This window comes from Fundulus heteroclitus, unplaced genomic scaffold, assembly GCF_011125445.2.
Source record: "Fundulus heteroclitus isolate FHET01 unplaced genomic scaffold, MU-UCD_Fhet_4.1 scaffold_132, whole genome shotgun sequence".
Lineage (NCBI taxonomy): Eukaryota > Metazoa > Chordata > Actinopteri > Cyprinodontiformes > Fundulidae > Fundulus > Fundulus heteroclitus.
This window is the reverse complement of record NW_023396544.1, coordinates 313,124-326,560: the sequence shown is the minus strand read 5'-3', so window position 1 is coordinate 326,560 and position 13,437 is coordinate 313,124.

Below are 13,437 nucleotides of genomic sequence, written 5' to 3'. Positions count from 1 at the left end.
TTGCCTCGTGGAGTTAAGAAATGTCTGATGATGAGCGAGAAGAAGAGATGCACTCAGCATCATGTGTCTGTCCGTCACCAGAGGCCAACAGGAACTTGAAGAGCGAAGGGTTCTGTCCTTAGAGCTTAGGTCAACCGCGTGGCGGAACTGGTTACCTCGTCAGTGCCAGGATTACTCTACAAAAAGACAAAAGCAGAATCCTTCCTCTTTGTGACACAGTTGCCTCGCACACCGGTCGGGCCACGACAAGTAGAAACAGGCAAGAAGAGGGAGACCTTGCATATGCCATCATAAATCTTGTGTGTTTCCAATAATTGTATAATTTTACCCATGTATGCAAGCTGTGCAGAGGGGAATCGGTAAAATGAGGCCCCATGCAGCTATTAATTTAGGGGCACGCCTCAAATAAGGCCCCCCGCCCTCCCCGCTATGCATATTCATGGGTAGCTTCCTGCTATATTGTCCATTTTGCATAATTTTTGCATGCAACATGTTTTAATATGAACTAGTGAGTGTGTTTCTCCTAAATAAGCACTTCAGATAAAGTTTAAATGCTTTTTTTGCAATAATTCTCACGGTAATTTATGTCAAACTGAGCTCAGATCTTAACTTGTGCGCCAAGCGATCAGAATCAGATTTATGGCCCAGATTATGTGCACAGGTACGTTTAAGCATCTTGAAAATGACAAGGGAGGACAGTCAGTGTTACAGAGACCATAACACAAGATTCTGGGAGATTTCTGTCAGGCCTGGATGGTGTGTTTGGAAGTAAAGAGGTCTGTCTCAGCCTTCTTGGTTAACAAACACATTCGCTGTCATATGTAAAACACAAGCAGTCTATGTTTGAGGCTCCTGCCGCTCCTCTGGTTGTTGCTGTTGGCCTTTTTGCTGCTTTCCTGATAGGTTTCAGTCTCATTTTCATCAATTTGAAAAAGAAAATCCAGTTTTTGTAATGGTCCTGTAATCCAATTACTGCCTACCGCCTTCTTTTTGCCATTAGTAGCAGACTCATACATTTGTTCAATATGGTCATTTTCATCCTCCGTAACCTTTTCTGCAAATGATGGCTTTTGCTGTGTGACTGAAATGAAATGAAATTCCAAGAATATGCCGCTGGAGCAGCAGAGCTCTGCTCATCACGGTAACTGATGGCAGATGTGGAGTCAAGAACTGAAGCTGAATCCAATTCGGTGGTTCAACGTCTTTTTCTTTAGAGGGGTGTGCACATAGTGAAATGAGAAGTTCTCATTTTAAGTCTTTTTTTTCCCCCACTATTAAATATACTTGTTTTTTAATTAGAATTATGCAGGATACACACTATGTCAAGAGATTTGGAAAACGTTTTGAAATGATTTGTCAAGCTTTAAAGGGTTTGTGTTTTTCCCCCCCTCTCTCAGCTTTTTTTAATTAAAAATGTATAATGAAGACATGGTTGTACCGACTGAATGAAACCCTTTTCAGAATTTGAAGCTGACAAGAAGTTTACCTCTAAAAGGCTATCGCTTGCTGACCCATTTTACACATGGAATAAGACTCCAGCTTCACTATATTAGCTTTTATGACTGTTACCACAGCTTTCCTTATCTGTACTACAGGAGCAATTCCAATCCTTTCTCGGTAAATCCCAGTTCTCTTGCAGATTTCAGCAGGGGGCTCCACACAGCCACAATACCAGGGCTCCCAGAGGTAAAAGTGGACTTTACAGCTGTTTGGGGCCAGCAGGGGGGCTTAAGCCGTCACTAAACACCGCTTTAAATAGCCCTGATAGTGTATGTTGCATGTGTGTGTACATGTTAGGAGGTATGCAAAGAAGTGGAGGCCGTTCCAGTGTAGTCCCTTCAGCTTCCGCACCGTAGCTCCCAGACTGCCTGCAATCCCAAAACTCAGCCCCACCCACAGAATGCATTCCCCAACCACTGATAAAAGTTAATCTCTACAGTAACGAGGGGATTTTATAAACTCACCAGCTGCATGAGGAAAAGGCCAAATCTAAAAACGAAAGTAAATTAGCAAAAGAGGTAAAAGCACTGTTCGCACAGCATTGTCTTCTTTAAACTTGAGCTGAATTCATAAAAAAAAACATCCTCCAGGAATAACTGCTGTTTAAAATGAACGTGAGCAGTACAGAGACTGTACTTCTAGGCAGAAGTGCAGAGTTTTGGTGCTGCAGATGCACTTCACAGCACCTGTGTGAAAAGGCGGGGGGCAACCACAACCGTGCAGTGCACTTCGAAAAGATCAGCGAAGCTTCACAGTGCCTGTGGTCTTACATTTTGAGGCTTTCTGAAGAAAGTTGACACCTGTGGATGTGTCAGACATGCACAACCACTTTGTTTCCACACTCCCCCCCTCTCTCAGCAAAGCATGCAGAGGAGGAGGGTGGGATCTATCTCCAGATGTCATTTGGCAAAGGGCAGGGTAGAACCCCAGGCCAGGATTTGAACCCAGGACTTTCCTGCTGCAAGGCATCAGTGCTACCTGTTGGGCCACCATACATTAAGATCATAAACTCTTATGTATTTTAATGTGATTTTACATGATAGACCAACAAAATGTGGTGCGATGAAGGAAAATGATTTATAAATCCAAAATCCAAAAAGTGTTGCATTTGTGTTCCGCCTCTTTACTCTGACACACCTAAATAAAATCCCCTGGAACAAGCAGACAACTCTGGATTTTACATCAGCACTCTTCAACTTTCTCACAGAGGTGTGTTCAAAGCATCTTCTGAACACGGAAAGACATTGTGGTACAACAACAAACCTGCCAAGACATGTTCTACCCAAACTGATAGTAAGGCATTAATCAGACCGAAGGTGGTTGGCGGCATCATGGCAGAAGGGCAAGTCCTTGAAAGACGAGGAGGGGAAGAAAATGTGAAAATATCTGTGGGTCTTTTCTGATCCTGATTCCTGATGGTGCTTCTGCGTTCTGAGATCTTCGTTTGAAGTGGTCTAGAACCACAATGACGTTTAAAGATTCAAGTCACATTGTTAGTTTTACAAGAACTCATGACTCCCTGTATAAACTCTCATAAAAAAAAAATCTGAGTGAAGGTTTAATGACGATACCTTTTTCCTAGGCTGAATTCTGCAGAGGAAGTGGATGGTCTATTTGCTCTCATCAGCATGTTTGTGCTTTGCTTTCCTTCAGCAGGGCTAATTGAGGTTAGGCGGGGTTGATGGGAAGATAAATTAAGTTAAATACAGGGAATTCCTGGAAGATAACGTGCAAAAAAAAAACAGACTTGAGACTGGAACAGAGATTTACAGTGGGGCGAAAAAGTATTTAGTCAGCCACTGATGGTGCAAGTTCTCCTACTTAGAAAGATAAGAGAGGTCTGTAATTTTCACCATGGGTACACTTCAATGGGAGACAAAATGAGAACAACCTCCCCAGGAATTCCCATTGTAGGATTTTGAAAGAGTTCATATTGTAAACTATGGTTATATCTGTATAAAAGACAACTGTTCACAGCCTCAAACAGTCAGACTCCAAACTCAACCATGGCCAAGACCAAAGAGCTGTCAAAAGACACCAGGAAGAAAAATGTAGGCCTGCACCGGGCTGGGAAGAACGAGTCTGCAATAGGCAGCAGGCTGGTGTGAAGAAATCAACCGTGGGAGCAATTGTAAGAAAATGGAAGACATGCAAGACCATTGATAATATCCCTTGATCTGGGGCCCCACGCAAAATCTCATCACATGGTGTCAAAATTATCATGAGAACAGCGAGCAAAGATCCCAGAACTACGCGGAGGGACCTGATGAAAGATCGGCAGAGAGCTGGGACCAAAGTAACAAAGGCTACCATCAGTAACACGCTACGCAAGGAGGGACTCAATCCTGCATAGCCAGGCGTGTCCAGGCTCGTCCGAAGAGCACACGGATGATCCTGAAGAGGATTGGGAGAATATCATGTGGTCAGATTAGATCAAAATAGAACTTTTTGGCACTAACTCAACTCGTCGTGTTTGAAGGAAGAAGAATGCTGAGTTGTATCCCAAGAACACCGCACCTACTGTAAGGCATGGGGGTGGAAACATCAGGCTTTAGGACTGTTTTTTTTCTGCAACGGGGACAGGACGACTGATCCGTGTTAAGGGAAGAATGAACCACGTATCAAGAGAATTTAAGCCAAAACCTGCTTCCATCAGTGAGAATATTGGAGATGGTTAGGTATTCCAGGATGACAATGATCCCAAACACACCGCTCAGGTAGTGATGGAGTGGCTTTGTAAAAAGCATGTCAGGATCCTGGAGTGGCCTAGCCAGTCTCCAGACCTCAACCCCGTAGAAAATTTGTGGCGGGAGTTGAAAGTCGGTGTTGCCCAGCGACAGCCCCAAAACATCAGTGCTGTAGAGGAGATCTGCATGGAGGAATGGGCCAAAATACCAGCTACAGTGGTGCAAACCTGGTGAAGACTTACAGGAAACGCTTAACCTCTTTCATTGCCAACAAAGGCTATGCTACAAAGTATTGAGTTTAACTTTTGTTATTGACCAAATGCTTATTTTCCACCATAGTTTATAAATATATCTTTTTTTTAAATCCTACATTGTGAATTCCTGGATTATTATTTTGTTCTCATTTTGTCTCTCATAGTTAAACCTATGATGAAAATTACAGACCACTCGTCCTGCACAATCAGTGGCTGACTAAAGGCTTTATTGCTCCACTGTACCTTTCAGCAGGACCTAAAGATACTGACAGCTAAACTGGGATGGGATCAAAGCACTTTCCTGCATTAAAAGTAACCAAAATCCAGATCCACATCCGATTCAGAATCTGCAACAAGACTTGAAAACTGAGGTTTCCTGATTAGCTCCATCCAGCCTGGCTGAGTTTGAACTGCTTTGCAGAAAAAGACAATTTCAGCCTGTGGATGTGCAAAGCTGTTAGAGACATATTACAAAATACGTGCAGCTGTAACTTTAAGTAATACGTGTTTCTGCAAAGTATTGACTCAGGGGTTCAGGACACATTTTTCAGATTCTTATTAAAAATACTACAAACCTTGCATTATTTTTCTTCTACTTCATAATTGTGTCTTTTCTTGTTGCCTGTCTCATAAAACCAAAATAATGTCATTTGAGGATCTAACATGACAGAATGGGGAGCAGTTGAAGGCATGTGAATGCTTTTAGAAGGCAATTGATTTATATTTTTGTATTCTAAGATTTCCATTGTGCTTATTATACAGCAAAAAAACAAAACACAAGTCTATGACACAGCATCCCACGCTGTCAGCTAAATGGGTGGAAGAAAGAATTTGAAGAGAAAAGGGAAATAAATGATGATAACCGAGGGTGTGGCAATGCTTTCTTCATGGTGTAAAGGGAGGAAGGCAAAAAGACGGAACAGCAAATGTTGACATTTCAGCTGGGACACAGAGTTGTGACCACAAAGATGAGCAAATGGGGAAAGGGAGGGAGAGGCTGGGAAAGCAGAGACAAATCATTTACTGTAAGAGCCGTGGCACATGAGGAGGAAGTCACGGTGGCGCTGAAGCCTTGGCAGGCTCTTTATTGAGACACCATAATGGAGCAGACATCTTGAATACTTGAATCATATCCTACTGTTTTGTTGTTTTTTTGTCAACAGTGTTTCTTACAAAAACAGAAAAGCCTTTCTCATCATTTATTGCCGTTTAAAATAATCTATTGCAGACAGTAATAGGCATTAATCTCTCTTAATTGATTGTACCTCAGTTTAAAGGTGCAAAGAGCATCAAAATGCAAAAACAGGCCATTGCATGAATTCAGAAAAAGCTTTAACCCTAAATACGATCCAATTTACATCTTAATTGGAAAGTCATGCGTTTCAGTTCTTCAATTTGACATTAAAATCATTCACTTGTGGTCAATATAAAGTGGAAGTACAATGATTTTTTTCTGAATTCCTTGTTAATTTAACCCTTCCCCGCCCTTTCTTCTTCTTTTATTTTTACCACTGTTCCAAGGGAGGTCTGAGAACTGCTTGTTTTGATGCCGTGTCTTTAAATCTAAAGGAGGTCCTCAATACCCCGCCCACCTTCAGGTCGCAGTGTTCCACTCCACACCATTCAACCATTTTTGTACTGTGCTGGGTGACGGTGTGATGTAGCTTGGACCACAAATTTGCGTTGAGAAATAAAAATGGTGGATTTGCAAAATTGGTAAGCCTCCAATCCATGACCTTGTTCAGCAGTTCGGTAGCAAATAGAGTGACGTAATAGTTTTTTTTCTTACGATGAAAGGTAATAGATAACAGATAAAACTAGAGAATACAACAAAATGTATTTAAGGGCTAAACAAGTGGATTTTGCATGGTATGTCCCCTTTAAAGAACAAATATTTTGTTGTAGTCGGAGAGACGGAAAAGACCTCACAATGACTCACACTATGCTTTATTTCTGAAGATATTTTTTATTTTAAAAAAAAGCTCTTTAAGCATAGTTTTACAAAAGAAGAAGAAAATATAATCACCAAATTGACCAGTTCTGTTCAACACAGATGAGATAAAGGTTCAGTTCAGGTTCAGAGCCACTAAAGGCCCCCACATACTTGCGCAGACTCTGCACGTACTACGACATATGCGACTGTATGCGATCAATTTTCATGACCGCGTACGCAGTGTCACACTATAAACTGCTCGGCGGCAAGAAGTCTTTACATTGAACCGTTTTATATGTGACACCGAGCTTGATACACTGAGCTCCTCCAAGCAGGCGGTCACAAGGACGTGCTCCATCACAGTCCCCCTCTGTTCTCACTGACAGGTGGGAGCCTGCTGGAAAAGAAACGACTCCAGGTGCTCAGCTAGCCAATCACACATTTTACCATCCGTTCCGCCGCTTCGTCCCATTAGCAGAAAGTGTGGGAATTGTAGGAATTTGACACAAGAAATGAAGGCAATACATACGCTCGACTTTGAAGTGTAAAACGTCCGCGGAGAGTCAGCGAGGAGTCCGCCAAGCTCACAGTATGCGCACAGTACGACCAAGTATGTGGGAGCCTTTACTGTGTCTGTGACAATAGCTCTACTACGCCGATTATCCCGCTTTGCAATGAACAAAAACAATTTGGTTTAGCACAAAAATAAAAAAACTGTCAGAAGAGGACTCTCTGTGGACTCTCCAATTAGAAAACAAAGATAACAATCACACTGATTACATTATTTTTACCCGGACCATTCAATAATGCAACTTCAGCCTGGGATCTTGTTCAGCCTGATGGCAAGTAATATTCCTAATTATGTGAAAGAAGCATGCAATGGATAGATATGAAGTAGAGCCACTAGCACTTGTATCTATCTATGGGCCACAGAAACAACCACCGCTATGTAAATTATGAAAAGGAGCAGAGATGTAAGTCCCAGTCCCAGAGCCACGTGGTTCAGAGTCCTGGCAGTCCTGCTGCTCCGCTCCGCAGCCATTTGGTCACCGGTGTGGTTGGCTTCACGGGCCTAAAGTTAAAAACAAAATTACATGGAGGTAAATACTAGAGTTATAACAAGCTGGTAAATACAGATTTAATACATTAATCTGAAAATGAGAATGTGTGAAAATAATTCCTATAAGTAGAAAAATGTTGATGGTTTTTCAGCTCAAAGCCAGCGAGCTTGGTCCTTTTAGGAGAAAATTTGAAAATAATTCTTGGAGCTTAAGTGAGGAATATTAGACTTATGCTTGATTTATTCAAGAAATTCATTTGTGCAACAGGAGGAATGTCACTTTTCAAAGCATTCACTAACTGCAAGGGAACAAGGCCCATCCCACCTTTACCTAAACTGGCAGGACAGGCAGGACACACACACAAAGCCTGCTGCATAATCTCAACCTTTTGGAGAGGAGATAGCAAATGCACATCTGCTTACTGCAGCGACTGAAGCTTCACACAAAAGAGCAGAAATGCAAGTGAAAAGAGGAAATCAGCATGTACCTCCAAGACCTTGAGAAACACGCTGTTTATCATGCAAACAATGCTAATCAGCAGCTACAGAGGAGAGGATCAGACACATTACAACAAACATTACTACAAAACAACCCACCAAACTAAGCCCACTCGTGTTATTCACCACATAATCCAAAATAACACTAAAAGGAATTGTCAGAATTCCTTTTAGTGTTGTTGTGCACGAAAGCACAGCAAAATTTAAAGAATACCAACTCTCAAAGGCAGTGCAAATTAATAAATAATAATAATAAATAAGTATACCTCAATAAAAATGTAGTAGAAACACAGAAACAACTGAGATGTTAAGGAAAATAATTGAAAATTCCTATGGCAAAATAAATGAACACACAGGAAACAGCAGTTTTTAATAAAGTGTGTGACGGTATATACTGCAATGCAAGTACCTAAAGCTCCTAAAGCTCTTACTGTAGACATAATGGGTGTGCCCACATACTTAACTGGTATTATAGTTTTGGGCAAATTTAATATTTAGATCTTTAATGAAAGTGTGTTAGTTGATATTTCTTAAAAGTGATCCACACATTTAAAAAATAAAAGAGGAGGCCCTCTTAAGAAAAGGAAAAGTTATTTTTTTTATATTTCTAAGTGGCTGTGCTTGTCCTCTGAGGTGTATAAAAAGGAAAACAGCAGACTTTCTCAATACATGTCTGTTAAATTAGATATTTAGTTTCAATGACATAAAACATAATTCTATGAATGTATACAAATACAGTGCAAATAACTAAAGACAACATATTGCTAAAAGAATATCCAATTACTTCATTTTCTGGGTGTTTCCAACCATGCCATCCAAAGGAAGAGACGTGTCTGCTCATCAGCATGTACCGTCTTTACTTACAGTGGCATGCGAGCTGGCACCCTCTTCCATCAGCTTTTCTGTTTTTCTCAAATCACCTTTTAGATCTTTTGTGAGGTCCCTTCCCAATAAAGTGGATGAAGTGGCAGTGCTAACCTAGCTACAAAGAGGCTACCGGAGGCAGCGTTTGCTCCGGGAACCAGGAGAAGCTGAGAGCTGTGCAGAAGGAACTGAGACGCAAGACCAGAGATGAAGAAAAAAATAAACATCGACAGAAAGTGGATGGAGAACCAGCTGCAGCAGAGCAAGATCAGGTCACAAACCAAACTCCCAGGCTGTAGAGCTTTTAGGGGTGGTAAATGATCTGATAAGGATTTGCAACAGGTTGGATCAGACTACCCCAGCCCTCAGTCTCCTCTGCTGCACCGCAACCCCCCACGCCCCATCTCTGATGGTAGCCTGCTTTTCCTTCAGAATTTTTACGCATCTCAGCCACCACCCACCCCCTCTGCATCAGATGATCCCATCCCACAGCCCTACTTCTGTTTCAGCACTTAGGTGAGTAACAAGCTGTGAAAGATCAAGGTGCGAATGGCTCCGAGTTGGGATGGCATCAGCTCCAGGCCCCTGAGGTTTTGTGCAGATCAGCTGTTTGGCATCAGATGATGCATGTTGAAGATGAGTCTGAAGCTGGGCAAAGCACCACTGCAGTGGAAGAACTCCCGTGTGGTACCAGTGCCCAAGACCACACATCTAAAGGACCCCAGCAGTTACAAGTCCTTATTTGGTCCTCGACCATTTCCCCGCAGTGAGGTCTTCAGTGAATCCACTGCAGTTCATCTACCAGCCTGGCTTCGGAGTGGATGATGCCATTGTCTAACTCCTGCACCGAGCTCTGACCCACCTGGAGAAACCTGGAAGCAGAGTGAGGATCATGTTCTTTGATTTCTCCAGTGTTTTAATACCCTATGGCCAGGACTTTTAAAGGAAAATCTGGAGCTGTCAGGAGTGGACCACCACCTGTCCCAGTGGATGTTGGATTACCTCACTTGAGGTAACTGGGCTGTGTCTCCAACAGGCATCTCTGCAGCACAGGGGCCCCACAGGAACTGTGCTGGCTTGTTTCTGTCCACCCGCTACACTGCAGACTTCTCCAACAACTCCCCAGGGTGCCATCTTCAGAAGGTCTCAGACGACTCTGCTACACTCTGCCTCGTCACCGGTGAGTATGTCCCAGAGTACAGACAGTGGACACGGGACTTTGTGAACTGGCACCAGCAGAACCATTTGCTGATCAGGGCAGAGAAAAACCAAGGAGCTGGTGGTTTATCGGAGCAGCGGCTACAGCTGAGAGGAAGCGACTGTTTCAAGATGCCCCCTGGACCCAGTGCAGCTGGTTGGAAAGAGAAGGACAGCTCAAAAAAATAACATTACTGTTGGACAATGTCTCCCACCCCATAAATGAAGGTTCTGCCGAGCTTAAGAGTCTAGATGCACAAAGCCGGGTTATGGCAGATCCTTCCTCCCAGCAGCTGTTGGACTTTGGAGCCATCAGTGGACTCAACAATCTGATTTAGTGTTTACAGCCCTGCTGTTTTTCAGTTTTGTCATACTTATAAACAGTCTGCTGGTGTTTCTCATGCAGAAATATGCATCACAGGGGTGACTGTGGCTCAGTGGGTAGAGTAGTCCTCTTGCCATTGGGGGGTTGTGGGTTCAATTCCATCTTCTTTCTGTTGCATGTTGATTTGCCACTGGTTAACCGCACATTGCATATTGTTGTGTGAATGTGGTTACAGTGTAAAGTGCTTTGAGTGGTCAGTATTCCTAGAAAAGCCCTATATAAATTATTTCATTCACATGCACATTTCTAAAAGCCACCCTGTTCAGTTGTTCAATTTCTTGTGCATACCATTTTTATTAATTTTTTATGTTGTAAATTTGTTTTTTTGCTACATGGCACACCTGAATTTCACCACTGTGGGCCAATAAAAGGATCTTTCTATTCTATGCTGCGTCGAGGGACTGACATTTTGACCTGGTTTTCCTTGTAAAAGAAGTCAAACTGAAATGAGGGCGTCTGTGTCTGTCTTGAGATTCTCAGTTTGCTTTACTTCTAGACTTTGACTAGGCCGTTCAAACACCGGAAAATGTCTTGATCAAAACCATTCCAATGTAGCTGTGGCTGTATGTTTATGGGTGTTGTTCTGCTGGAAGGTGTACCTCCACCTGAGTCTAAAGTGTTTTCCAGCTTTTCCCAGTTTTCCTCCGGGATTGCTCTGTATCTTGTGTTATGGAAAAATGTCATTAGTTATATTAATCAGGCATTTTTATGGAAAATAATAAGAGGTACTTCTGGTCTCTAAACTGTGTCTCTCCTCTGAGGCAGAAAACACACAGCTCACAGGGTGTTTGTTTTAAGGTCTGAAAGCTATTTTATGGTTCATGAGGTCATCTGGGTTGACCCCCCTGATAGGACATCTGGGTGCTAAATCAGCCTTACTTCACGAGGACCCTCGAGAGAATAGTCTCCTTGTTTTGGGAGCAGAAATAGCCACAGTGTCTGCGCCCACAACATTCAACTAATCGGGAAGGGCTGGTCAGTCTGAAAAAAGATAAGTTTGCGCAAATGAGGGCAGACCTTCAATGGGTGGGAGAAGGACGTCGGTAACATACTGAAACTAAGCTTGTAAGTTTTTCTTTGTCTCTTTGGAATTCCAAATGAAATAAATATGCATATTTTAAATGTTTGCCTCTGATAATTGTTTCACCTTTACTACCAAATCTTGAACTGGGGTGAGACGGGCAGTGACAAATGGACAGGAGCGGGCCCATATCAATTTTAACACTTGCTCCAGCCATCTTTAGATAGTCTGATCAACCCCTTGAAAAAGTGCATTCCACAAGCACAGAGCTCCCAGTCTCAGGGTCAGATGCAGAGTTTGTTTTGCATCAAGCTTCAGCTTTTTGAAACAAGCAAACTTTTAGCTGTGGTCTCATTTGACTGCAGCACCTTTATTTTTAAATGTTTGCTGACAATTTCATGACATGTGGCAACATATGAACAGGCCTTCCCCTGCCTTCTTTTTTAAATCAACCCCTCTTTTTTGTCAAATTTAGCAATAATAATACGTCATTTATAATAAACCTGTCAACAAATTCTCTCACCTCAGGCATGATTCTTTATAGCACCTCTAAAATTACTGTGAACTTCCTGGCTGCTTTTATGGTTAATACCCTCCTTTCCTGGCCTGTCAGTTTAGATGGGTAGCCATGTTTTGGAAGGTTTGTCCTTGTGCCACACCTTTTCCAATGTCTGATGATGGTCTGAAAACTGCTTTGGGAGATGTTGGAAGTGTTACAATATTGTTTTATAACCTAAACTCTGCTTTACACTTTCTCCCTGACCTGTCTGCTGTGTTCCTTGGTCTTCATGACGCTTTTGGTTCATAATTGTTCTCTAGATATCCTCTGAGACCTTTATAGAACAGCTGGACTTATTACTGAGATTAGGGTACACACTGATGTACTCAGACATCTGAAGGAAATTGCATCCCCTGGATGTTATTTAGGGGTATCAGAGTAAAGAGTGTGAATACAAAAGCACATAGCATAGATTGTTTTATTTTATTTTATTTTTTTTACTTAATTTCAACTTTACAATAATGCATTACTTTGTGTTGGTCTATCACATAAAGTTCTGATAAAACACTGATGTTTGTGGCTGTAATGTGACAAAAATAGGGGGAAAACTACAATATCACAAAAACAAAACAAAAAAAACAGCAAAACTTTCTTCATCAGCCGTTTATCACCATTTTGTGTTGTAAGCGCTGAGAAACGCTCACTGTCAGGAGACCTAAGTCAGGATGGGCCATATAACATCTGCTTTAGTTATTTTTCTTTAGATAAGAACACTGTCGGGTGGAAAAAAACAGCAGAGGAAATTTGTAATGGGAAAATGAAAGTTAAACGGCGCCCCAACCCTGATTACAAAAAAGCAGCTGCCGTTTCTTTTTTTTTTTAGTCACGTCGTGTTGAAAGGAAACCCAAGCTGAACAAACACAATAACTGATGCGCAGTGTGGTTAGTCAATGCACGTTAAAGTATGTGTTAAAGCACGTTAAAGTAAATGTTAAAATAGTGCTTTAACAGCACTAACATATGTATTCAAGCATACTGATAAAGACAATAAACAGCTGGTGTGTCTCAGATGAACCGGGTTTTCGTTGCTCAATATACCAGACTGCAGCTCAGATATAAGATCCTTTGTCATGGCTTCTTTCTAATAGCTGACAAATGTTAGAACTACAACTCAGTAGTTTCAATCAATGCGGAAATAATGAAAATGCTAACGATAAGGGGACATATTGCCAAGGTGGAACTTCTTGAACACTTTTGACTTTCTGACACAAAGTTTCAGGGAATCTGCGTTGCTTCATTTCCCAAAGTGTATTGAGTTACACTTTACGAATGACGTGAGGAAGTGCCCCGGGGCTGGAGTTTCTCGCCTTGTGAAATACATCCCCAGCCTTGCACGGAATCCATTATGGTTTGATGTTCCCGCTCCCATCAATAATAAAAGGACCCTTTTAAGAGAAAGAAAGCAGCCTTTTCACAGCGCAGTCACAGAGGCGGAGAGCGCGGCCAGCAGCTTCAACCGGAAAATATGTTCAGATCCTA